Genomic DNA, 27,838 nt, shown 5'->3' on the forward strand with positions numbered 1-27,838 from the left:
ACGCGAGAGGAAGAGGGGAGGGCCGCGTTCCGCTCCGCCCCGCCCGGGGCGGACCACTCCGCTCCGCCGGACAGGACGGAGGGAGAAGTACCAGCGAATGGGGGTTGGTTTCCCCGATGCCGGTCGCCGGCCCTGTGCTGCGGACCTAACGGCCCACTGCCCCGCCAGCGGGGCCGCCCGCCTCATCTCCCCCTCCCCAGGAGTGAGCGCGTCCGCCCCCCACGACCTCATGACTTAACGTCGCACGCCAGTAGCTGACTGGTGCCCGGCCCGCGCCGCGAGGGAACCCGAGGGAGCTGATTCGAAGATCCGGTAGGAAAAACCTAACAGTACAATGTATACTGTTAAGCAGGGATTCTTTATTGCGGTAACGGGCACACGGGGGATTTCTCCTCCAAACGTGCGCGCCAGACACCCTGTTGCTTCAGGTTAAATACAATCACACATGTAAATATTCATTATATTTCTAGGAACTAATTAGCATATGTAAATATCTTTCACGCATGTCTGTTAGCATCTTTGGGTGGTCTTCGGGGGTCCCAAGATGAAGGCCCATCCTCTTCATTACGCTGTTCACTGATTGACATTCGTCTCTACGCAAACTCAGTTCTAGGATCACGTATATCACGTCCTTCAGGTTGTTTGGCTCTAGTCTTGTTGCTCTCTCGGTGCCTCCTTATCTCTGTAGCTTGGCGCATTTGCCCTCCCAAGGCCGAGCTGTCTGGAGTAGAATTATCATAGAATCATAGAATCATAGAAAGTTTTGGGTTGGAAGGGACCCCTTCCATAAACCGAAATGCAGCCAAGCTCAGCATTTGGCTTTGGTTGCACAGGATGTTCTGCTAGATTTGTAACACCATATTGTGATAGGGTCAGTGACCTGTGGCGTTTTTTTTAAAAGGAGAATCAAAGTTATTTGCTGAGGACTTGCAACTGGTAGGCATACCTGGCTAGTTTGTCTTAAATCAGGCTTGAGCCTGTGTAGAGTCGGGCGGGTGCAGAGTGACTGGCACTAGAATTTGCGTTGCACATTTTAAACACCTGTTTAAAAAGGAAACTTCTAGCAGAAAATACTTCCATATGAACACTTAACTGAAAGGTGAAGAAATCCAAGTTCTGCCTTAGCAGGAAGCTCCCAGTGGGAGCTGTGGCTCACCGTGAGAAAAGTGAAGGAGCCTGGGACAGCTTAAATGGTATTGTATGATTTCTTTTTGGTTGTCCTGGCTGAAATCTAATTGTGTTGCACATGAAAACAATTATTTCCTCCTGCAGAATTACTTTCCATAGTTCGTTCAGATGTAAGTACCTTGCAGAGAAGCCTTGTGAGGAGGAGACAGAGGATAAAAATCCGTTGGATCCCAAAGCTGTGATTTCTGTGTCACTGTTTTAGCCGAGATGTGTTTGTGTGACTTCAGATTCTAAGGCTTGCATGGAAATCACGGAAAGCAAAGTTAACAGAGCAGGCTTCTGTTCTGAAGTTTTTGTCCTTGGGAAGGGTTTTCTGGAGGTTGAGGTAAAAGGGTAACTACACAGTGAGTACATTTCAAATCTTATGGAAAGCTATTGGAAGAATTTATGACTTCAGTTCTGTAGGGATGAAAATTTCTCCAGAGAGCAATATAAGGCTATTTTTTCAAATATCTGAAACTAATATTAAAGGTTTGTTCTCTAACACGTTGGTAAAATGACTTCCCAAGGGAAACAAAAGCAAATCAAATACCTGAATCACTAACATTTTTTCCAGTTTGCACACCAAGATGAGACAGTATTTTAACAAATAACACGGCTTCAGAAAGACCCAGTTATCTATCAAACATGTCTAAACTGAAGTAAAGCAGGCTTGCTTGTATAGGATTTTTTTTTCTCTGGCAATCCTGATTTTTAGAGGTTCATTAATGGAACATTTAACAGATGTTATGTTTATGGAATAGTGCATTGAAATTCAGCTGTGGGTGAGATCGTTCTTAGAAGATGTCTGCTGGAATACTTCTATTTTGTCTTTTTTTAAATTGAATTTAATAATAGCTTTAAACTGTGATTGGACAGAAAGTAGACACTTGTCAAAACCCTGGCATCTGTCTTTGTTTTGTGGGTTTCTTTTTCCCATTGACCATAATTCTTGTGATTTGTTGTTGGGAGTAAGGATTGCATTGGAGGTGTAAAATTGTACGGTATTGTGAGATTGCGCGGCGTGGCTGAAGACGCTCTTCCTGCAAGACGGTACAGAAGAAGCGTATTCCGACCCGTGTTCTGTAGGAATCCTTGGCACTTGGGGACCAGTTTCTGCAGTACTGGTTGTTGGGACGTAAACGGGACAGTGTGACTCCTGAAGAAAAGAGAGGAGACGCAACTGTCTGCAGAGAAGCATCTGTACTGTCTTTGGGCTGAGCAGCAGAATCCCTGCAGCCCTGACTTTTCCGAAGGGCTGTGAAGCCGTACCTGTTCATAGAGCGTATTTAATCCTTTCAGTGTGTTTGAATGTGCAATAAGCCAGTCAGACAGGAAAAGTGCAAAACGGATTATTGCCCGAAAGCTTTGCATGCAGTCTCATGTGGATTTTTCACTAAAAGAGTTTAAAAAACCCAGATACTAAAGCCCACCACTAACAAAACGCAACTCTACATGCAGCACAACTGGCTCAGTGAAAACCAAGCAAGGTGAAGGTAAAGGCCCTGATTTGGAGATCTATAGGTCAAGTAGCTTTATGTCAATGACACAGTTGACATATGATAGTTCCTAATGTCTTTGCTAGGTCAGTGTTTTATGGAATGCACAAAATAAGAATAGGCGAGGATTATTGTTTTGAAAAGTCCGTCTGTTTTTTGCTGTATTTAAAAGCCGTTGTCAAGGTACCTCCTCCATGCTGACAGTCATGAGAATAGGGCACTGTCTTTTTTTAATTATTTAGGAGTCTCTTTTATCCCACAATTATCCCAATTATTTGCTGAGAACCAAGACCACTTTTGTTTCACTTATTATGTTGTCTAACGACTAAGTGATAGCTTGTGCCCATGTCCTTCCACTACATTCCTTAATGAGAAAAAAGGGATTAGTGTAACAGTTACATCATTAGATCACTATGCATGCAGAAATACAAGTTACAGTACTAAAGACTACTAAAAACTAGAAAATATTAAGGCTTTTTGTTATAGTTTCACATTTTTTACAATCCCTTCTATCAGAGCGGCCACGCCGCATCCCTCGGCTGGGGAGGGCCCCGCGCGGGGTGGCAGGCCCAGGCGGCCCCTCCGGTGGTGCTATAACCAAGATGATGGAATCAGTTAACCATAAACATGAACAATGCTGCTATGTTCCTGGTACAGCCCGACCCACCTGGACATTGGGTCTGGAAACAGAGGGTCTAGTCTCTAGGTAACCATTAAAGTTAAACAATAGTGGTGAGGGGAATTTTTAACAGAAATAGCATTACCTAATAGTTGCAGGTGCATTTATAGTACCTATCTATTGTGTAAATTAACTGAAGCAGAGAGTCTTGCATCTCCATACAAAGGGGTCAGTTTTTGATAGGGGCTCGAAGTCGCCTGGAACCGCTCAAGACGACCCCACTGTGTGGATGGAAGCCAGAAGAGAACTGAGTTTGCACAGAAACTGTGATGAAGAGGATGAGCCTTCATCTTGGGACTCATGACGACCACCACTAGGAGGCACTGCGCAAGCGCAGCTGGGAGGAGTCTATGGAAATTACTTCTTGGAACTGATTTTAATATGAAAGGGACAGGTTATGCATATGTATAGGTGGATTGGGAAACCTAATGAATACGTATATTTTTGATCTATATAAACTGCACGGAAAAGGTATGAGGTATGCACGTTCATTGGAATTATCCCCCGTGCATCCAGCACTGCAATAAAGAATGCCTGCCTTTTAACACTACGTTGGTGTTACGAGGTTTTATTCCCAGATTTTCAGTGACAGTTTCTGGCGACCCAGGTGGGACCCTGCTTTTGAATACCGACGGATCCGCGGGATCACGGGACCTCCAGCCGGCATCGAGGGATTCTCGAGGAGAACCTCTGATCCCTGGACCTTAGGATTCCAAGTAAGTCCCCTGGAATTTAATTAAGGCATTCTTTTAATAAGTAACGTGGCTTAAAGCCTGCTCGTAAGTTGCGGTGAAAGCCACACAGGGTTGGGCTAAAAGAGGTACCTCTGTTGGAAAGTCTCTGCTTGGTGAAAGCCAGTGGAGTGGGGCCCAAGGGGACAGTCTTCAATGGGGGAGGGGTGGGGGGTGTTGAAGTCTCCAAATGGAGAAAGAAAAGCATGCGCAGACACATTGGGGTGTAGATGCTATGGTCTCGAGTTTAAAATCATCTGTAGTGTGTGTAGGAATGACAGGAATAATTAAATCAATAGTGGCCAAGTGTCCACTTTGTCTCAAAAATAATCCCTTAAATTGGAAAAAGGCACCCTTAGGCGTTACAAAACAGGGTAACTCCCCAGGAGACTATTGGCAGGTTGATTTTTCTGAATTACCTAGGCAAAATGGATTTAGATATTTATTAGTATTAATTGATACATTTTCTGGATGGCCGGAAGCCTTTCCTTGTTGCACCAACAAAGCAAGAGAAGTGGTTAAAATATTGTTAGAAGAAATAATACCAAGGTTTGGGGTACCAATAGGCATGTCTTCTGATAGGGGACCACATTTTGTAGCAGAAATAGTTCAACAAGTAAGTAAAATTTCAGGAATAAATTGGGGTTGACATACCCCCTGGAGGCCGCAATCAAGTGGGAGAATTGAAAGAATGAACCAAACATTAAAAAGACAAGTAAGTAAGATTTGTCAAGAAGTATCTTTAAAATGGCCACAAGCTTTACCATTAGCACTTCTGAGAATCAGAATTCAACCAAGATCTAAAGATGGTGTAAGTCCATATGAAATCTTGTATGGCAGACCTTATCAGACTCCTTTAATCCCAGTGGATATGAAAATAGCAGGGGAAACAGATTTTAAAATGTATTTGATTTCTTTAGGAAAAAGCCTCGAAGCACTCCGAAAATGCATTGTGCTGACCAGATCGCTTGCTTTGGATACACCTGTGCATCAGTATCAACCAGGTGATTTTGTGTACATAAAGATTTAGAACTCTGAAACACTGCAGGAGAAGTGGAAGGGACCTTTCCAGGTACTGTTAACAACTTACACTGCGATCAAAGTAGAAGGGGTGGAACAGTGGATACACTACACTCGAGTGAAGAAGGCCCCTTCATGGAGAATCATCAATAGAGATCCAGAGACTGCAAAACTGATTTTAAAATATGTCTGAAAAGGGTGGTTATCACTTGTAAAATACGGGGGAAATGGATCTTAATTTGGAAATTGATCATGATGGGAACATTGTCTAGAGTATTAGAAGCGAAACCAGGGAGTGCTAATCCGCTGCCAATAGAAGCAGAACAATTGATATACCTCCCAAGGAGAACTCCAGAGGAAAATTTGATGGTCGGATTAAAAAAAGAATTTGCTAATTTACAGAACGTAACCCAAATAACTGCATGTCTTCCGATCCCAAGAGTGGTGGGGGAATCAGTTCCATGGGGAATTTTAACAAATCTGAGTAGCGAAAAATCCAACAATGACGGTACTTATTGTGAGCAAGTTCCCGTTGTTGAGTGGCAGGAACAGATAGGTTATGTTAAAAAGCAATGGAAAACCCCTGGAAATAGAGAAGATTGTGAAAAGTTACTAAATTATGTTTTCATCAAAATAGGTAGGTTTCATAATGTGGGTTGGTGCACTTATGATGAACCAGTTAAGAAAAACGTTAGTCGAACAATCATGGAATGGGAATGCAGAAAGTCCAACCAAACTAAACAGGAACTAGCTTTGTGGGATTCAGTATGGTCAATGGCCATCATCACATCTCAGTTTCAGTACATGGCCAGTGCCCCCTGGTGTTTTACTTGGGATGATTTTCGCAGCTTTCCCATCGATCGATTACAAAGGAAGTACTTCCCGAGAAAAGGAAATTATCATACCCTGGTGGAATTGTACAAAGATATATAATTGCAGTACAGTTAGTAAAGCGATCCAAAGTGTTCCACCTCTGGCAGCTGCCTTAAAATATGGATGCTGGTGTAGAGGACTTAAAAATGATTTACAATTGACTGATACATATAAGCCCAAAAGGGGAGCATGTTTTAGCTGTAGAAAATGTTATGTCCGATTTGGAAAAAGACTCCCTTTAAAGGGAACTTTGAGAATTTGAAATTATTACAACTAAAGAGATCAGAAGTTGAGGAAGACGAAAACTGGAATGAGCCTTCAACAGAAGTAAAAATTGGATGGGCTTTAGAATCTTTATTGACTCCCTTATCGACCTAAAGGAATAGGACCTGGTTATATAAACTAACTGGTCAAGTAGAAAAATTAGCAAATGTGACAACAAAAGGATTCAAACAGTTAAACCTGCAGTTTGCAAGCAACTTCAAGAATGACCTTGCAAAATAGAATGGCCTTAGACATGCTCTTGTTAAAAGAACATGGAGTATGTGGATACCTGAAAGATAAGAGTAGATCATTGCTGTATACATATCCCCAGTGTTACTCAGGATGTTGAACACGACTTAGATTTATTAGAACAGATTGAGGGAGACAGAAGATTCAACAAGACATGCAAGAAAATTGGCTTGACAAAATTTTTACTGGATTAGGGTGGAATCTGAGTTCCTGGGTTAAGTCCTTAATTAGCACTGGGCTGCTTTTGTTAATAGTATTCTTAGTGATGTTGCTCATATACTGCCGAGTTTCAGCATCCGTGCAAGGACAGGAACGACTCTCACACACATTGATGCGATGCACAGTTGGTTCCCTTTATTCTCGCGCTTGTGCAGTTATATACATTTTCCATATCTGCACACGCGATTACACTTATTCGGATAGGCTACAGACATAAATCACACGCTGTTCACACGCCCCACATTCCCTTATGATTGGTAACTATGCACTAACGCCAATAGCAATAGACTGCCTCCACGTCCTTGAACACATCTTGTTTTTGCTAACCCACTCCATGTGCACTATCAGAACTTTCTCAATGGCTATTCTTAGCTGTCTTTTCCAGCGGCCTGTTCAGTTATGCTGTTTTGCTTAAGCGGCCTGGTCGTGCTAATTCTCAAGCTACATCAGCCCCAACATCTCCCCCTTTTTCTTTTCAAAAAAGCTAAGCTATCTTATCATGACCTTAAAAACATTTGCTCAATTTGTGTTAGTTGCATCACAAAAATTTTCTTCACAGTTACCTCTAGTGCCTTTTGTGTTATGCGTATTATACACGGGACCAACATAATCACTGCCATAATCATTACAACAATAAGCAATAACATTTTGATTAGTGACATTAACCAGCCAGAAATTCCCCATCTGTCTCCTGCTGCATCAAATACTTCCACAGCCCCAGTAAATCAGAATGCAGATACAATAGTCTAAAGTCAAAAACCGGAAAACTTACCAAACCAGAAGATGCAAAGGCAGTTACTTAGTCCAGACAAATCCATTAGAACACAAAAACCAAATCAATCCATCAGGTCACATAAATACAAACACCATAACATAAAATCACACATTTATGGTCGCAACCACACACACACACAAGCACACTAAGTTTTTAACATAAATCCAAATATTACAAAGACTTACGGACAGACAGGAGGCAGGCAACAAAAAGTAATACTGGAAGAATGCCTTTGTCTTATTAATAGTCCCTGCTCATAACTTTTTGGTCCAGTGATCAGAGGTTCTCCCCGAGAATCGCTTGGTGCCAGCTGGAGGTCCTGCGATCCCTCGGACCATTGATGTTGAAGAGCAGGGTCCTACGTGGGTACCCAAACTCTACTACCAGAAAGTAGCAAAGTAATTCACTCTCCAAAACTTAACCCCGGAGCCCTAGAAAGCAGGGACTCATATTGACACTCGTCAGATAGTACAGATAACAGCTATACATCGTTAGGATGTAGCATCTTTGTGAACTGGGCCCACTGTCTTTTTATCACCTCCCCTTCTTCTTCTGTGTTCATTCAAGATGGGTTTGATCCATTTTGCCGGCACCCACTCCATCTGTCCATTCATTATCTGTAGAAACACAAGCATATCCCCTCCCCCAAGTGAGTGGTCGTACTGGACCTTCCCAAACCCCTTTATCCGGGCGGAATACCGTTACTAACACCACATCATTGTCATAGACATTTTTGTTTGTTCCCCTGTGCCGAACAGCTGGGGGGTCACTATGACCTCCTCTAACATTCAACCAATTCAGGACAAAAAGAGTTTTGTGTAGACAGTCTATTGGGGATTGCTCTCCCCCCTTTTTAAAAATATTTAAATGATCTTTTAGTAAGCGATGGGAACACTCAACAATAGCTTGACCGGTGGAGTTGTATGGGATGCCCCGTACATGCTTAACACCCCACCACTGAAGGAAACGGGCCACCACCTGAGACCTGTAGGCTGGGCCATTATCAGTTTTAATTTGTTCAGGTACTCCCAACACAGCAAAGGCTTGCGCCCAATGTCGTTGTGTTGCTTTGGCATTGGTAGAAGTAGCTGCTGTTGCCCAGATGGCAGCCAAACACGTATCGACAGAGACATGGATGTGCTTCAAATGCCCAGACTGTGGGAACTCGGTCACATCGGTTTGCCAAAGTTGTCTGGGCTGTAGACCTCGAGGATTTACACCACCATCCTGTACAGGAGTGAGTCTCGCACAGTCAGGGCAGGCTGCAACAATAGCACGCGCATCTGCTTTAGATAATGAAAACTGTCTTTGCAGCGCCAAATCCACATACCATTGGCACATTGTTGGTGAGTTTTTCATACCGTGTGGTAGCACTACCCATTGGTATCGCTTTGTGGGTGATGCTCTGTTAATGGCAGGTACCATAAATGCAAACTTTTCACAATCACCTGGATGTAACGGGATGGTAAAAAAACAATCCTTCAAATGTAGAATCAGGATATCCCATTGTTCAGGTATCATAGCTGGCGACGGTAGTCTGGGTTGTAGCGGCCCCATATCCTGCATTACTGCATTAAGTGCTCTTAGGTCTTGTAAGAGTCTCCATTTTCCGGACTTTTTCTGAATGGTAAACACAGGAGTATTCCAAGGACTAGTGGACGGGACCAAGTGCCCCAACTTCACTTGTTCATCCACCAATTCTTGGAGATGGGCGAGCTTTTCAATAGACAGTGGCCATTGGTCCATCCAGATCGGCTTTTTTGTCAACCACGTGAGCTTCAGTGTAGGCCTGGATGCGCTCACTTCAATGGCCACTGTCAAAAAGGCATCTGAATGACACAACCCCATTGTGATAATACGTCTCTGCCTAATAGCCAAATAGTGGTATTCAAGACATAAGGGCGTGCTTGTGCCAGCAACTTACCATCTTGGTCTACAAAGGTAATGAACTCAGTACTCATTTGTGTCGCTGTTGCACCCACCGAGCCTGACACTACCGTCAATGGTCATGACTCTGGCCATTGGGCCCTCGGGATTATAGTAACATCTGCTCCGGAGTCTAACAACATTTTCTGGTCTTTTGGTACAATGCTGTTCGGTCCTTCAATAGTGATCTTTCTTATGGGCTGTTCTGTGGAAAGAGATTGTACGAATGCCACCAAGGGGGGTCCACTTGAGCCAAAGGCGTCACTTCCCCTATAGTTAGGGGGACCTGAGCAATAAAAGGAATCAGTTGGGAAACCTTGCTGCCTCGTTTGATGGTTCATGGTGGCGTGAATACCTTTGACATAATCCCTATTGGGCCTGTGAAATCTGCATCAATTACCCTTGGTAGGACAAAAATTCCCTGACTAGATGAAGAGGATCGCCCTACCAACAATGCACTCAGCCCATGACCTAAAGGTCCTGTGGCTACCGAGGGGACAACATGCACCTTATCATCTTCTATAGTGATGTCTTGTCCCACGGCCAGATCGACTCCTGTGGAGCCGTTTGTGGCGGCTCAGAGCTCGTCAAGACAGCCATAGCTGTGGGGAACTTTCTTGTCCTTGCGCCCCCCCCATCCTGGCGCTGCTCTGCCCATTTCCCGACAGGGGGGTACCATCCTTTTTAAACTGCAACCTGCATTGAGCTGCTTTATGCCCGAACTTGTCACATCTATGGCATGTCCCTACAAATTCGTCAGCCACCACCTTTTGCTTCCTGATCTGAGGACAGTTTCTTTTGTAATGGTCTTCCTCTCTGCAAATAAGACAACCAGTTTTTGCTTTAGCACCTCGATTCCCTTTCTCCATTTGCATGGCAGGTCGTAAAGCAGCGGCCATAGCAGCCGCATGTATTCTGGCCTTCTCTCTTTCCTCCGCTAAGTGAGGTAATCGGGAACAAGCCTCCATGTACCGACTAAGGGTAGACCCACTAGGTAGGGATGCAATTATCTGTTGACATGGAGTGTTGGCATTTTGAAAAGCTAAATCCTTTCCTACTGCACCTTTTGCTTCACTTGGCAGATTTGGTGCCGCATCTAATGCTTCCTTTAATCGGTCTATAAAGTGCATGTACGGCTCATCAGGACCCTGACGAATCTGCGTATAAGGTAATACAGGCTTCCCAATCTGTGGTAACTCAGTTAAAGTGGCCAGGGCTAAGCTCTGTCACTGTTGCAATATTCGAGGGTTTAGCGCTGCTTGAGCCGCCCCGTCGCGGAAAGTGCCAGTACCCATGAGCTGGTCTAGTGTAACTGCACGTAAAGGATCATTGGCACCTAGCTGAAGGTTTTGCGTCATTGCAACCTCACATTTATCCTGCCACTTATCCTTCCACAACATAAAGGCAGTGGGGGGCAACACCAATTCTCACAAGGCTCGAGCACCAGCTGGCACTAATATCTGATTTTTGAAAAAGGTATGCCTGTTTAATCGTGGAGTTACGGGATCCTTTATCTAGTCGTTGCATCTCATCGAACAGCTTTGTCATTTGATCCTGCTGCCTTCTCAATATGTCCGTAAGTTCACTTTTATGAATCTTTGGGTATAATAGCGATGTTGCTCCTTCGGGTGAGTCAGTATCCATTTCTTGAAAATCAGAGTCCGGGAGCGGCACATTCTCCGGCAGTGGTGGGGCTGCAGGTGGCGCTGGTGCCGCACTCGGTTCTCCGCAGGGCTCCATTTCACTAAAACGAACGGGAAAAGCAGAAGGCGCCGTACAGGGATCTTGATACTCTCCAGCGGGTTGACTGATTGCATAAACAGCTCTCGCGGCGGCTGCAGCCACAGTAACATCGTCCTTCATATCAGCAATCATATTTTTAACAGTTCGGAAAACAGGGGCTAATTGTCGCGCCTCTTTGTTTCCAACCTGCACAGAGTCTCACAAATCCATCCCAACTCTGTGCCATGCATCCGGATCGAACAGCTGATCCATTGTTACCAGCTTTCAGCGGCGGCACCATAATAATAGTCCCGATATGTCTCCTTTAGTTAACTTAGCGTCGGCTTGATCCGCCAATTCCAACAGGCTTTTCAGCGCTGTGTTTTCTGACGCTGATACAGTGGAACCCATGCTGCCGATGTTCATGCCCCCCCGCAGCGTGCCGCGGATCTGCTCCTGCCTTTCTTGGGCAGCCTGGCTTACCTCGCCAGCTGGAAGTGGCCTGCGTTTTTTTTTTGGCTGCGATAAATCCTTAGGGTCACCACAATGCCAAGTTTCAGCATCCGTGAAAGGACGGGAACGACTCTCACACGCATTGGTACAATGCACAGTTGAATTCTTTATTCTCCCGCTTGTGCGGTTATATACATTTACCATATCTGTACACACGATTACGCTTATATCGGATAGGCTACAAACATAAATCACACGCTGTTCACACGCCCCACATTCCCTTATGATTGGTAACTATGCACTAACGCCAGTAGAAACAGGCCGCCTCCACGTCCTTGAACACATCTTGTTTTTGCTAACCCACTCCATGTGCACTATCAGAACTTTCTCAATGGCTATTCTTAGCTGTCTTTTCCAGCGGCCTGTTCAGTTATGCTGTTTTGCTTAAGCGGCCTGGTTGTGCTAATTCTCAAGCTACATTGACTCCAACAGTTCAGTGAAGTGATGAAGAATAAGATTGAACTTGGATCAAGTAAGTCAGAAGCTAACTACATAAGGAAGGAGCTGGAGCCAAAGTCACTAGTTTGGCTGACCTGTTTTACCAATAAGTACTAGATTTGGTGTCTTTTTTCCCCAGACCTTAGCCTTTTGTTTTTCATAATTTTAGGCACGATTTTACTAATAGGTCATTGCAACTTCCTGTAGAGCACTTGGGAGTAGTGGATATTGTTACTTTGCTCTAGAGGTAGTAAATAGGAGAAGAAAGTTTAGAACATATAAAGCTTTGTACTTCTGGACAGTAACATTAAGAAATTATCTTCATACGGCTTCTGCTGGTAAAGACTGCTGGTAAGACTTAATACGTTGTCTTAGTGTCAAGCACTAGTTAAACCCCAGTATCAATGATTTGGGCATAGTTAAGTGGGAGAACATTACAGGCTCACACTGCACAAACCACTGCACAACTTCATTGCAATGTGTTCCTGATAATATCGTTATTAATTATATGAGTGTACAGGGGCCGTGTGTGAAAGGGCAGAGGATATTGATAAATTTTTCATGTGTGAAGAGTCTCTGAAACACTTCGAAGGTCTTCAGGTAAACATTTTCAAGACTAGCTACTGTGTTTTGGTAGCATTGCATTTAAAAATCCACTTCTTCCCATTTGTTGACTATGTGCCTGCAGCTTTGCAATAAGGAAGAATTCTCTTCTAGCTGTAGCTAGATGTGGTTTACATTAAAACCAAAGTTATGGACTTCAGCTAGTGCTGTGTAACATTCATGAAGCTAAGTTCTGGCTTCAGTTGTGTGGGATTTCTTGTAAGACTGTGGACAACATTTTTCACAGGATTATGGCTGTAGTTTAAAATAAAACTGTCAAGAATACTTATTTTCTGTTGTCTGCCTCAAATACAAGCATGTTACTCAGGTATGTAATTCACTTCTAGTATATAGATCTGCACAGTTTTTAATTCTAGAAGGAATTGTCTTGTTTCAGTTGTAATTTCACTACAATTTTAACAGATAGCTTATTGGTAAAGACTATTATAACTTGGAGGTAATGGTTTTTTTTGTCCTCCTTTTTTTCCTCTCACCCCTCCTCAATTTAGCTTTCCAGTAACTTTCAGAGTGATATTTATTTGGGTAATCCCTGTACACGAACATAAAATGAAGATCAAATGTTAGAGTACATCATGTCTGCCTCACATTTCCAGTTGTAGGCGTGTACCTCCACTGTGTGGTAGTTCTTCAGAATTTTAATGAGAGGTTTAACTGATATTGAATGGAATATGGTATCTTAATTGTACTGTAATAAAACACAGTACATAAAGAGTACTATGGGAAAATAGCAGTGCTTAAATGTATCTTAGTTGAAGTACTTTCATAATAGAAGAAAGGACAAATTTACGAAATATCTTAATTTGGGAGTGATTCAAATTTCTAAATATTATTTTAATGAAATAGTTCTTAAACTTTATTTAAAATCTGAGCAGTATTCACTCCATTCCATGTTTTGGGATGGATAAATTGGCCAAATGATATTTTCTCAGAATATACAACGAAATCCATTTTGTATGAACATAATTGTCTTTTTTCTGATAGTCTGAGTACATGTGTAAAAATACAAGACTTGCATCAGTTTTCTTTAATTTGACTGTAGATGACCATATAACAGATGACTCTGCAAACATGTACTGCTTAAATATGTTTAGAAAATAGTAAGATGTTCAGATGTTAAATGAGTGAAAACAAAATAAACTGGCATACAGAGAACTCTAAATCAGGAGTTTGGTTTACAGAATTTCAGACTGCAGGTGAGAAGGTACTGGAATAAACATTGTAGATTTCTAGTAAAAACAGTCCTCAGGCAACTTCATGGCTTTCTGGTAGTGCTGCCTTTTTTTTTTTTTAATTGCTTGGACAAGAGTAAAAGGTGTTATTTTGATGTACGTGTCTCAGTAAGTGTCAAAGTGCAAACAGTGTTGACTGTCAAACTTCTGTTAGTGTTTACAAATGAGTTCAGTTGGTGAAGTTACCTTTAGAAATGAGTGCATAATTTGTAACATTGTAAAATGTTTTTGGTCTTTTATTAAGGAATCCTTTGACTCTAGTATGTTTTTGTGTAATGCATATAAACTGTGCTTCTATCAACAAAGTCCTATTTTTCCGCTTCTCTGGAAGGAAAACTCATGTTGAAATCAAGAGCATGTCTGAGAAGCTGTAAATTCTTATGTCGTGTATAATGTCATCAAGTATCTTGATTCTTCTTCAAGTTCTTCAGTTTTCATAAGTAAACTTTCAGCTTAAATAAGAGAGTTTATTGCAGAAGTAAGCAGATGCAATTAAAGTGACCCCGAGAGACCCATTCTGGTCTGTGTAGGTGAAGTGCTGCTTACAAACAGCATGAAAATAAGGAATTGCTCTGAACAGTCGTTGTTTTATTTTGCACAATTGTTTATTGCATCAGATTTTGATATAGTTTACAGCAGAAAACAGTTCATGAACATACCTTTCATTGTAGGCATGAATTAAATTTTCAGTATGAAAAATAGAGAACTTTGCAACAAAACATATTTTTCCCTTTCTATTGTGTATGTCAGCCACCTAATTAGCATCTTGTTTAGCTACCTGTGGAGCCCTGTGTGTTCTGTGAGAATCTGTCCCTTGTTGCAGAATTAAGGTCCAAAAAATGCTGTTTTCTTTTTCAAGGATCTTTCCAACCTCCTGGTGTTCAGAGGGTAACCTTGAATACATGAAGCAAGGATAACCTGACGAATGAATGTGGAGATCTTGGAAATGATAGTTCTGTGGTGTGGGTTATCCAGTTACTCTTAATAGACCATTTGTTTTGAAACCTGAAGATAGTCCAGAATTGGTTATCAGATAAAGTTCTGTAGCTGAATATTTTAGTTGGAACCCAGACTGGGGGAGTTTTTTTGAGTGCTAGTTTGCCAGCTGATAGAGGGGACTGTAAGAAACGTAAAACTATAACAAAAAAGCCTTAATATTTTCTAGTTTTTAGTAGTCTTTAGTACTGTAACTTGTATTTCTGCATGCATAGTGATCTAATGATGTAACTGTTACACTAATCCCTTTTTTCTCATTAAGGAATGTAGTGGAAGGACATGGGCACAAGCTATCACTTAGTCGTTAGACAACATAATTAAGTGAAACAAAAGTGGTCTTGGTTCTCAGCAAATAATTGGGATAATTGTGGGATAAAAGAGACTCCTAAATAATTCTACTCCAGACAGCTCGGCCTTGGGAGGGCAAATGCGCCAAGCTACAGAGATAAGGAGGCACCGAGAGAGCAACAAGACTAGAGCCAAACAACCTGAAGGACGTGATATACGTGATCCTAGAACTGAGTTTGCGTAGAGACGAATGTCAATCAGTGAACAGCATAATGAAGAGGATGGGCCTTCATCTTGGGACCCCCGAAGACCACCCAAAGATGCTAACAGACATGCGTGAAAGATATTTACATATGCTAATTAGTTCCTAGAAATATAATGAATATTTACATGTGTGATTGTATTTAACCTGAAGCAACAGGGTGTTTGGCGCGCACGTTTGGAGGAGAAATCCCCCGTGTGCCCATTACCGCAATAAAGAATCCCTGCTTAACAGTATACATTGTACTGTTAGGTATTTTCTACCGGATCTTCGAATCAGTTTGGCACCCCAGATGGGACTCTCTCTGTTTGGCTGCGGCACCCGGTAAGAACAGGACCCCCTTGGGCCCTCGGGAGCCTTTTCCCGAAGGGGCTCCTCGCCTTATCTGGATCACCGCGGGAACAGACAAAGACCATCCGTGAGTAAAGGTATTCTTTTACTACTCTTCACTACTAACGGGGTTCGAGTCCCCTAAGTCGTAATTTAATTACGCAGGGAGAGTATACTGGGCTGCTAGCACCTTAGAGGTATACAGGGGTTCAAGTCCCGACTGTAGGGGTTTGAGTCCCCACTGGACGTGGTCTTGACTGATATATGGAAATTGACTACGATTCTGGCAAACGGTTCGGACTGCAGTAACTCTGGGTTAATATTGTGTGACTGTGTGTGAGGCCTCTGTGTGAATGAGACATATAAATAAGTGTGAGTGTGGAGTTTTGACCTGCGGTTCTGTTCTCCCATGAGGGAAGCAGCCGGTGAAAAACAAAGCGTAAGAAAATAGTGAATGTTTACTTTAAAGTAATTATCCCATTGTTGTTATTGATGGAATACTACTAGTGATAATCATAATAGTATGTTGTATTTGTTATAAGTGTCGTACAACGTTCTGGTGTAAAATCGTGGTTTAGTAACTATTTCTTGTAGCTTAAAGTATAGAATTTTGGTTAAGTAATTAGAGCTATCGGCGTTAAAAGGATTTGTTTAGGTTTGTTTGTTAGGGTTTGCTGTACATTGATTGAGGAACAAAGAGGTGGACGTGCTGCATAATGCGAACTTCACAGAGCCAAGAGATTCTGAAGAAGAGCCCCTTGGGCTGTATTTTGCAACACTGGAAAAAGATAGGGGGATCCCCGGGAGGCAGTGTGAATAAAAGGACGTTAGTTTTGTAATCAGTGGTGGCCATTGTATAAGTTAGATGATGAGGCAAAGTGGCCTGAGAATGGGACCCTGGATTATAATACTTTGCTACAGCTAATGTTGTTCTTGAGAAGAGAAGGAAAATGGAATGAGGTCTCATATGCCGATATGTTTTTCACTTTGCGAAATCACCCCGAGTGGCAAAAAGAAAGTGGTATAAATGTAGCCCCACAGGATCACCTTGTGTTGGCATTAGAAAGGGATAGAAAGAAAGAGCCAGGGAAACTTAAGCAGTGTTGTTCTGTGTGCAGCATAGGGCAAAGGTGTCTAAAAACAAAGGGGAATCAGAAGAAATTGGAGGAGCATATGGAGAATTTTATGTCACACCCCCCGCCTCCCTGATGCTGGGTCGGCTGCAGGAACCCCCGCCCACGCAGACGGGGACGAGTCCTCTGATGAGGGCGGAACGCCGCCTAGCGGATCACGTCCCATCACTGCTCGTACTCGTAGTAAGGTGGGACCCTAATGATCAAACCCAGTATCGACTGTTACAGCAATACCGTATTTGGATTCAGTATGGGCTGGAACACGGGATCCCGAAAGCAGTAAACTGGTCAGCCTTATATGAAGTAAAACGAGGTCAGACAGAGACCCCGACAGAATTCTTGGCTAGATTACGAACAGCAGTGCGGAAATACACTACCATAGATCCGGCATCAGATGCAGCTAGACAGCAGCTGGTATCTCTATTTATAGGACAGGCTGCTAATGATATTAGAAAGAAGCTGCAGAAACTTAAAGAACCAGATGTAAGGAATTTAGAGAAACTAGTGGAAGAGGCATGGCGAGTGTATCGTAACAGGGATGAGAACAATAGGAAGAAAATGGGCCGGGTATTAGCTTCAGCTACTGTGGCTGCACTGTACCAACAGAATGAAGAAATATTAAGGGGGCAAGGAGAGAGGAATTACGATAAAAGGAGACTAAAAATCAATCAGTGTGCTCATTGCAAGGGATTCGGACTTTGGCAAAGGGAATGTCCGCAGAAGAGAAAGGCACGCTGCCCCAGAATAGTTGCTGACCTACAGGATACTGAATGACGGGGACCTGGGGAATCCACCCTAGCGGATCCACTGGTTAATATAAAGCTAGGGAAACGGAATGTGGAATTTTTGGTAGACACTGGTGCGTCGTTTTCTGTTTTAAATCAACAACTGATGCTTTTGGATAAGGATTTTATAACCATTGTGGGCGCTACAGGCCAATCGGAAAAGGCATATTTTCTAAAACCATTAAAGTACAAATTAGGTAAGCAAATTGGAATACACAGATTTTTGTACCTGCCTGGGGCCCCTAAGTCCCTTCTAGGACGAGACCTATTGGAACAACTGAAAGCCACAATAATTTTCAGGAAAGGACAAATAGAATTTAAAATTGAGGATACTAAATTAACCGAAATTCTGAGCCTGGCATTGATTCAAATTATAGAAAAAGGAGAAATACCTCAGGCTATACTGGACCAAGTGTATCCAGGGGTATGGGCTTCGGGAACCCCAGGCAGAGCCAAAAATGCAGACCCAATAGAGATAAAATTGAAGCCTGGAGCTCAACCAGTGAAGATCAAACAATATCCCCTTAAGCTAGAGGACCGAAGAGGAATTAAGAAAATAATTGATAGTTTTATAATTTGGATTGTTAATAGAATATGAATCTGAATACAACACCCCCATTTTGCCAGTGAAGAAGTCGGATGGGAAAAGTTACTGTTGCCTTTGTTGGCGTGGCGACCTGGTTCAGGAACGGCACGGCTAAACGCTACTGGTTATCAGGAGAGGAGGGGGGGGGGCTACCTTTCCGTACAGCGCGACATCTTCCGACTACCAGGCCCTAACTATCCACAAGTTACAGGTTAGTACAAGATTTGAGAGCCATTAATAAAGTCGTGGAAGATCTCTACCCTGTAGTAGCTAATCCCTATACCTTGTTGAATAAACTGGAAGATAGCCAGGGATGGTTTACTGTACTGGATTTAAAAGATGCCTTTTTCTGTTTACCTCTGGCCTCAAACAGTCAGAACCTATTCGCTTTTGAATGGGAAAATCCAGATTCTGGACCAAAAACCCAATTAACCTGGACAGTGTTACCCCAAGGTTTCAAAAATAGCCCTACCATCTTTGGAAATCAGCTAGCTTGGGATCTCAAAAAATGGAATCCTCCGACACAAAAGGGGACTTTGTTACAATATGTCGATGATCTCCTCATCGCTGCAGAAACAGAGGGGTATTGCAAAAAATGGACAGTGAGTCTTCTTCATTTTCTGGGACTTAATGGTTATTGAGTTTCTCAACAGAAAGCTCAGATGATTCAACAACAAGTGACTTACCTCGGACTCAAAATCTCAAGAGGACAACGAGAACTGGGAAGAGAAAGGAAAGAAGCAATCTGCCGGACTCCAGAACCACAAACGGTAAAAGAATTAAGAACCTTTTTAAGAATGACAGGATGGTGTAGACTATGGATATATAATTATGGAGTAATGGTAAAACCCTTGTATGAACTGTTGAAAAATAATGCCAGACACCTGATTTGGACCGGAGATGCAAAAAGGGCTTTTGAAAAATTAAAAAGGGAACTTATGAAAGCCCCGGCTCTTGGACTTCCAAATGTTCTAAAACCCTTTTGGCTATTTTCTCATGAGAGACAAGGCATTGCCCTGGGAGTGCTCGCTTAACAGCTGGGGCCGTACAAGAGAGCAGTGGCATATTTCTCCAAGCAATTGGATGAGGTAAGCAAAGGATGGCCTGGGTGTCTGCAAGCTGTTGCAGCAGTTGTCCTTAACATTCAAGAAGCTCGTAAGTTCACTATGGGCCAGAAAATGACAGTCATAGTCTCACATACAGTTTCTGGAGTATTGGAACAAGATGGGGGCCATTGGCTCTCACCATCCTGATTCCTAAAGTACCATGCTATTTTGGTGGAACAAGATGATGTTAATATTGTGACAGCTAACATTGTAAATCCAGCATCTTTTCTTAGTAAAGATTCCACCACTATGGAACCTCTAACGCACGACTGCTTGGAGACTATTTGAAACAGTCTATTCCAGCAGACCTGATTTAAAGGAGGAACCGTTGGAAAGTGCAGAGGACTCCTGGTTCACCGATGGAAGCAGCTTCATAAAAGACGGAGCTCGTAAAGCAGGGTATGCAGTAACCACCGCACACAAGGTAATCGAGGCAGACCTTTAGCTGCAGGTACATCTGCTCAAAAGGCAGAGATAATCGCTTTAACCAGAGCCTTAGAATTGGCGAAAGGAAAGAAAATAAATATTTGGACAGACTCCAAATACGCCTTCGGGGTTGTCCATGCTCATGGAGCATTGTGGAAAGAACAAGGACTACTCACAGCTCAAGGTAAACAGATCAAGCATGCAAAAGAAATCTTACAGCTTTTGGAAGCTATAAATCTACCAGAACAAGTGGCAATAATGCATTGCAGAGGGCATCAAAAAGGTCACACTGAACAGGAACTGGGAAATAAACTAGCAGATCAAGAGGCTAAAAGGGCAGCAGAAAGAAATTCTGTAAAAACCTTGGCACTGGTACCAGACGGTAAACTCGTAGATACAGAAATGGAATTTAAATATTCAAAAGAAGATATGAAATTAGTAAAAGATTTGGGAGCAAGTGAACAATGTAAGATGTATTTAACACCAGATAATCGTACAGTTATACCTTCAAATCTATTATGGGAAGTAGTCAGAAAAGAACACAACAAAACTCACTGGGGAGCAGATGCACCATATAAGGGTCTGAACAAGAGAATAGTAGGCAGAAACCTGTACACTACTGTAAAACAAGCAACCCAAATGTGTGAAATTTGTCTGAGAAACACTCCAAATACAACATGCAAAGTACACTTTGGGAAAATTGGAAAGGGGAACATACCAGGACAACATTGGCAAATAGATTTTTCAGAACTTCCAAGAAAAGGGGGGTATCGATACTTATTGGTTATAACAGACACGTTTTCCGGATGGCCTGAAGCATTTCCCTGTAGAACAAATAAGGCTCGGGAAGTGGTATGAATTTTGTTAAATGAAATCATACCACGGTTTGAGGTGCCAGCAATCATATCCTCAGATAGAGGGTCACATTTTTGCGCACAAGTAGTACAACACATCAGTAAAATTTTCAGTATTGATTGGCAGCTACACACCCTCTACAGACCACAGGCAAGTGGCCAAGTAGAAAAAATGAATCATCTGATCAAACAACAACTGGCAAAAATCGGTCAGGAGGCAAATTTGTCTTGGCACAAAGCTCTAACCTTAGCTTTACTGAGAATCAGAGTAAAACCCAGGAGCAAAGAGGGCATTAGTCCATTTGAAATTTTGTTTGGAAGGCCTGATCAATTGTCATATCAAGGGGAGGATATGGTGCAAATTGGGGAGGGGTACTTACAAGAATATCTGATAGCTTTGTGAAAGCAGATAAATAATGTTCAGAAATTAGTCTAGAAGCACAGGGTAGGGGCCTAGACCAACCAATACACTTGATTAAACCTGGAGATTGGGTTTTTGTGAAGACTCTTTCAGGTGATCCCCTTGGAGAGAAGTGGAACGGACCTTATCAAGTGCTGCTAACCACTTTTACTGCAATCAAAATCCGAGAACAACTAGCTTGGATTCATTATTCAAGGGTCAAGAAAGCCTCTGTTCCCTGGACTGTAGAACAACAGTCGCCTCTCAAGATGTAAATAACAAGATGACCATGACAGATCTAACTCTGTGGGTAATGATGGTAGCCATGAGTCCAGCTATTTGATAAACTCACCTCATGGCTACCAAATTTATCCTGGTTAAAGAACCTGTTTTTCCTAGCTCTTGTGATAGTAGGTGTATGTGTTTTAGCTTGCATAATGATTCAATGCTGCAAGTGCTGTAATCGATTATGTTGGGAATGTAAGAATGGATTGATCTGATGATTACTAAGACTTTTTGATCTAAAAGAAACAAAAGTCTTAAAGAAAAGGGGGGAATGATAGAGAGGATTGTAAGAAACATGAAACTATAACAAAAAAGCCTTAATATTTTCTAGTTTTTAGTAGTCTTTAGTACTGTAACTTGTATTTCTGCATGCATAGTGATCTAACGACGTAACTGTTACACTAATCGCTTTTTTCTCATTAAGGAATGTAGTAGAAGGACATGGGCACAAGCTATCACTTAGTCGTTAGACAAAATAATTAAGTGAAACAAAAGTGGTCTTGGTTCTCAGCAAATAATTGGGATAATTGTGGGATAAAAGAGACTCCTAAATAATTCTACTCCAGACAGCTCGGCCTTGGGAGGGCAAATGCGCCAAGCTACAGAGATAAGGAGGCACCGAGAGAGCAACACGACTAGAGCCAAACAACCTGAAGGACGTGATATACGTGATCCTAGAACTGAGTTTGCGTAGAGACGAATGTCAATCAGTGAACAGCGTAATGAAGCGGATGGGCCTTCATCTTGGGACCCCCGAAGACCACCCAAAGATGCTAACAGACATGCGTGAAAGATATTTACATATGCTAATTAGTTCCTAGAAATATAATGAATATTTACATGTGTGATTGTATTTAACCTGAAGCAACAGGGTGTCTGGCGCGCACGTTTGGAGGAGAAATCCCCCGTGTGCCCATTACCACAATAAAGAATCCCTGCTTAACAGTATACATTGTACTGTTAGGTTTTTCCTACCGGATCTTCGAATCAGTTGCATAATAAAGAACTTACAATGTACTTTTAATTATTTTCTTATGGCGACTACTAGCCTAATAGATAATGATTAACTGCAATATGAGCATTTTAATGGAATATGTTATGGTAATTACTGTCTTTTCAGCTTTGACCATTTAGTCCTTGCTGAGCATCTTATTGGTTAAGGCTTGAAATGTTTTTTTTCCAGCTCTATACCAAGTTGCCGCTGAAAAAAGGCCCTGAAAGTTATAGAAACATGCAATATCTTGAGTTGGAAGGGACCCATAAGGATCATTGAGTTCAACTCACAGCACTACAACTATGGAACTAGTACAAGTTACAACTTATTTCTAGATGCAGTACAGTGGTGGCAGTTAGCATTCTGTGCCCCAGGTGAAAAGAAGTGTGTCTGGATTAATTAAAGCTGCAGTAGAATATCAAAGTGTGATGCAGGAACAGCTCGGTATCTCTTTATTTCTAGGAGACTTTTGTGGCATCTGACTCTATGTGGTATAGGGTCTTAGTGACATAGTTTAATTTAGGCCTGACTGCTTTTCCACACAGTGCATGCTATGCCCTTGAAGAAGCGCTAACAGACTTATAAAAGGGAAGGTGCCAAAAGCTGCATGATTGCCAAAGCAGCATGATGTCGACAGAAATCTAGGGTAACTAGGAGAATGATAGTGGTGGTAGGGGGAGATCACGACAACTGACTCAATTCATAACAAGGAAGACTACACCCCCAACTCGCGAGCATGCTTAGCTAAATAAACCAGGAACACACCTTTAAGATGAGTGTATAACACCATAGAAAAAGCAGAATATAATGAAAAATATCCTTGTTTTTGTAAGAGTATATAGTCATCGAATCATAGAATGGTAAGGGTTGGAAGGGATCTTAAAGATTTTATTGTTCCAACCCCCCTGCCATCTTCCATCAGACCAGCTTGCTCAGAGCCCCGGCCAACCTGGCCTTGAACACTTCCAGGGAGGGGTCAGCCACCACTTCTCTGGGCAGCCTGCGCCAGTGTTTCACCACCCTTATGGTGAAGAATTACTTCCTAATATGTAATCTAAATCTGCCCTCTTTTAGTTTACAGCCGTTCTCCCTTGTCCTGTCACTACACACCCTTGTGAAAAGCCCCTCGCCATCCTTCCTGTAAGCCCCTTCAGGTAGTGGCAGGCTGCAAAAAGGTCAACCCGGAGCCTTCTCTTTCCAGGCTGATCAGCCACAACACTCATAGCCTGTCCTTGCAGCATAGGTACTCCACCCTCTGATCATCTTTGTGGCCCTCCTCTAGACCCGCTCCAACACATCCATGTCCTTCCTATGTTGAGGGCCCCAAGAGTTGGACACAGTATTCCAGGTGGGGTCTCACGAGAGCAGAGTAAATGGGCAGAAACACCTCCCTCGACCTGCTGGCCACGCTTCTTTTGATGAAGCTCAGGATATGAGTAGTCCTTGTGACTTTGTTAAGCAGTGTTCTAGCTTTGTGGAATTATCACCTATCACCCATATCTGCGCTAATATGCAACACAAGAAAGTTTTCTGCTCTGTGTATATTGGCATATTGCACACTGGGTGAACGATCGCATTTTTGCACAAACAAGTGGGTCTACAATGAACATGTATACCAGATATTCAGGGTATCATTGATCCACTACATAATGTGATGAAGTGTGAATGACTTCTCTTGTGCTCCATCAGAATTATTTTATTGCTCAAGTGAATACCTTATATACTAATAAAATAGTTACTACAGCCAATCAGCTTTGGATTCATGGCTTTGCAAATGCCACTTCACAGTTGCTGTTTTCCAGGATCTTTTGCAGCTGCATGTGTGAAAACAGTTTATCTCATGACAACACAGAAGAGAGGCACAGGATGCGCTGATCCTTCAGGGTGCTCTTTTGTCTCAAGTTATACTGTTTCCCATATCTCCCTTTTTTGTTTAGCCAGACACTGTTGATGATAAGAGCTGACATAATTTGGACTTCATCTTTCTACAACTTTCTCAGAGGCCAACACAAACTACAATACTAAAAACAGACACAACAACAAAAATGCTAATTAAAGATACAGAGATGTGAAGTGCGCTGTGTGTAAAGAAAGATAAAATTAGCCTGAGAATGATACATGTTGATGGCAAATCTGTTACCTAACATATAGGTGTAGATTGATTTGCTTGCATCCAATTTTCTTTCTGTGTGGATGGTAGGATCCAAGCACCGCTTGACCACAATACATCATTATTGAAAATCAGAGGGGATGCATCGCCCCATGTAAGGAGTGGAAATAATAGTGGGTCTATGATATAAGCTCAGTAAATTTGCACTTGGGTTATAGGTATAATCATCACACATACAAGCATCCATAACATTTAGTATTGGATACTCATATAAATCACCTAGGCTAAGATCAATGTATCTAAGAGTATAACTCATTAACTATATAAGCTAAAATCAATGTAAATAAAAGCATAAATCTGCAAACTTCAGCCCATCTATTCACTGTTGCATCAAATGCTTCCACAGCCCCGAGAATTCAGAATCTAGATACAAAAAATCCAAAGTCAAAAACCAGAAGTAATCAATACCTTCAGAACTCACCAAACTGAAGACGCAAATGTAGTTACTTAGTCCAGAAAAATGCGTTAGATCACAGAAAACAAATAAATCCATCAGATAACAGAAAAACAAACACTATGACAACAGACATAAAAACCACACAATCATAGTCGCAACTGCACAGAACAAGCAAACCAAGTTTTCAACATAAATCCAAATATTACAAATAGACAGACTTACAATAGTATTCAATAATTAGCAGACAAATTCCCGAGCCTCACTTCCAAGAAGAGTACTTACTTTTCAATTCCGTTTTAGGAATGGTACATTCCCTTCTCCTCAGGGATATAGCCCAATGCTGTGAAACTTTCACTACAACTAACAGGCAGGCAACAAGAAATAATACTAGAAGAATGCCTTTACCTTATTGATGGTCCTTGCTCAGAACTCCTCTGTCCAGGGATCAGAGGTTCTCCCCGAGAATCCCTCGTTGCCGGCTGGAGGTCCTGTGAGCCCTCAGATCATTATGGTTCAGGAGAAGGGTCCCATCTAGTGTGCCAAAATCTGTTAACGGAAAGTGGCAAAATAATTAACTTCTTAAAACCTAATTTTAGAGTTCTGGAAAGCAGGCATTCTTTACTGCAGTACTGGACGCACAGGGGATAGTTCCACCCAAATGTGCCTACCGAAAAGACACAACTGCTAGAGATTTATGCCATGTTAACGTACATAATCAATACGTTTCTGAGAAGGGGTTATCATTTTTCCTTTTTTTATATATAAATATCCTTTGTACTTGTCTATTGGCACCTCTGGGCAGTTGTCGGGAGACATCAGATGAAGGTTCATACTTTTCCTCACGGTGTCTTCTAGTTGACCTTTGCTTGTGTGCAAACTCAGTTCTAAAATCACGTATGCCGTGTCCTCCAAGATTGCTTCATTATACAAAAGCTGTTGTGGGAGATAATTGCCAAATATGCATGGAATGTATTAATCGAGTGGGTGATGCACCCACTGCAGACATCAGAGTACTTGCATTTACTGTAATTTTTTCAGTTTTCCCTGTGTTATAGGATCATCCAGAGTGGATCTCTGCTGCTTCCGCATCAGAGATTGCTCCTTGAGCATGAGCGTGGTCATCTCTGCAATCGGACTCTGTGTTGCGTTCTTTCAGCTCATGATATGGTTTCACATATTTTGCTGGTAACCATCGGAGGCCTGTTGTAAGAACAACACATGCATACCCTCTTCCCGCATTATTAGTTCTATTGTACATTGAAATTCCCCAAATTCTTTATCCCATACTTGTGGTTGAGCCGCAAATGGAGGGACCATCCCGAAATGGCGGTCAGCTGCTCTTGTAGATAATTGATGATCAGAACGGGTAAAAAACTGAATACATATAGTGCTTTGTCTAAGTTTTCCTGTGGGGTAACACTACCCATAGGATTCATCCTTTTTTGTTTGTTTGCCATAGCTTTGAAGGTCCTATGGACATGTTCAACAATATCTTGTCCAGTGGGAGAATGCAGTATACCTGCAACATGTTGTATACCGCAGTTCTGTAGGAGGATAGAAATTGTTCGTGAAACACAAGCAGAACCGTTAACTGTTTCCATTGTTTTTGGAATGCCCATAGTGGCAAAACATCTTAGCCAGTGGCGTTTCACATCGCATGCCTTTCCCCCGTATTTGCATTGGCTACCAGAAATCCTGAGAAAGTATCCACACTAATATGTACATAATGCAGTCTACCATATGTTGATATATGTGTAACATCACTTTGCCAGAACTCAACTTGTAAAGCACAATGGTTCACTCCTGTGTATGATGATAAGGGTGTAATACGTTGACAATAAGATCATGCACATAAAATTTCTGTGGTTTGCCCTCGAGACAAAGCACATTGTTTACTCAAAGAGGCATTTTGATGAAAGAAGTTGTGAGATAATCAGGCTTGCTCAAAACTGCACGGCAGTACTGTTGCCATTATCAATTTGTCTACTACAGCAATTCCTTCATTTATTGGTCCTGGTAGAGTAGTATGTGACTGTATATGCATAATGAAATATACATGTACTCAATTTTTTTAAGTAGTGTAGCTAATTTCAATGCAAAGGAAAAAAATTGTTTGTTATTGACCTCTTTTATCATTGCATCTTCAATCCGTTTAACAATAACCACAATATATGCAGAATCTGTGACAACATTGAGTGGTTCAGTCAAAAACAATTTAAAGGCATGCAAGGCCGCTGATAGTTGAAGAAATTTTGTGGGTCCTTCAATGATTAAAATATATGATTGCCAGTGTGACGAATCTGTTTGTTTCCACACAGCTACAGCTTTGTGTGTTTTCCCTGATCTGTCCAGAAACACTGTTCGTTCTCCTTTAATAGGAAAACAAACTCATAGTTTTTTTTGGCTGCAATGGAATTTGAGAGAGGGAATGTAACAGCTTATGTTGTGGAAGAGTATAACGTCATTTAAATAATCAGCTAGAGCGGCTTGCAGTGATATAGATTCCCTGTTTAATACCACATTTTTGTGCAGATGACAGAACCATGCTAAGTTCTGACTGCCAATCAGAACAGGTCATGACAGAAGATTCTCCTACAGCCTGTATAAGGTTCCTAGTAAACCAAGCCTGGAGACCATATTCTCGTATGGATTTCCGAACCTTCTTAATAACCTTGGATGGTAAATCAGCATACCCTGGGTCTTTGTTATGCTTATGTACTACAGGCATAGCTTGAAGGATAGAAACATCACCTTTGCAGACTGCATAATCCTATAATTATCTAACAAAACGTTCAACTGTCCGACAACATTCAGTGGTCCCATATGAGTCAGATACTGTATAGGAGCCAAAGGGGGATGTAGGAGCAGAAGGGAGGGGATTAGGAGCAAAAGCGCTGT

The 27,838-nt window shown here is 42.1% G+C and overlaps 1 long non-coding RNA gene across 2 annotated transcripts; it reads left to right on the top strand.

Moving 5' to 3' along the window:
• Nucleotides 1-18: 18 nt before the first annotated feature.
• LOC142362372 (uncharacterized) lies at nucleotides 19-27,838 on the top strand. Of its 2 annotated transcripts, XR_012765012.1 has the most exons (5): nucleotides 19-312; nucleotides 3,953-4,061; nucleotides 4,997-15,902; nucleotides 21,199-21,365; nucleotides 21,946-27,838. It is a non-coding gene; the product is annotated as an uncharacterized LOC142362372 (long non-coding RNA). The 2 variants fall into 2 exon arrangements; XR_012765011.1 differs by having other exon boundaries at nucleotides 21,199-27,838.

The sequence above is a fragment of the Opisthocomus hoazin genome, chromosome 9, assembly GCF_030867145.1.
Source record: "Opisthocomus hoazin isolate bOpiHoa1 chromosome 9, bOpiHoa1.hap1, whole genome shotgun sequence".
NCBI lineage: Eukaryota > Metazoa > Chordata > Aves > Opisthocomiformes > Opisthocomidae > Opisthocomus > Opisthocomus hoazin.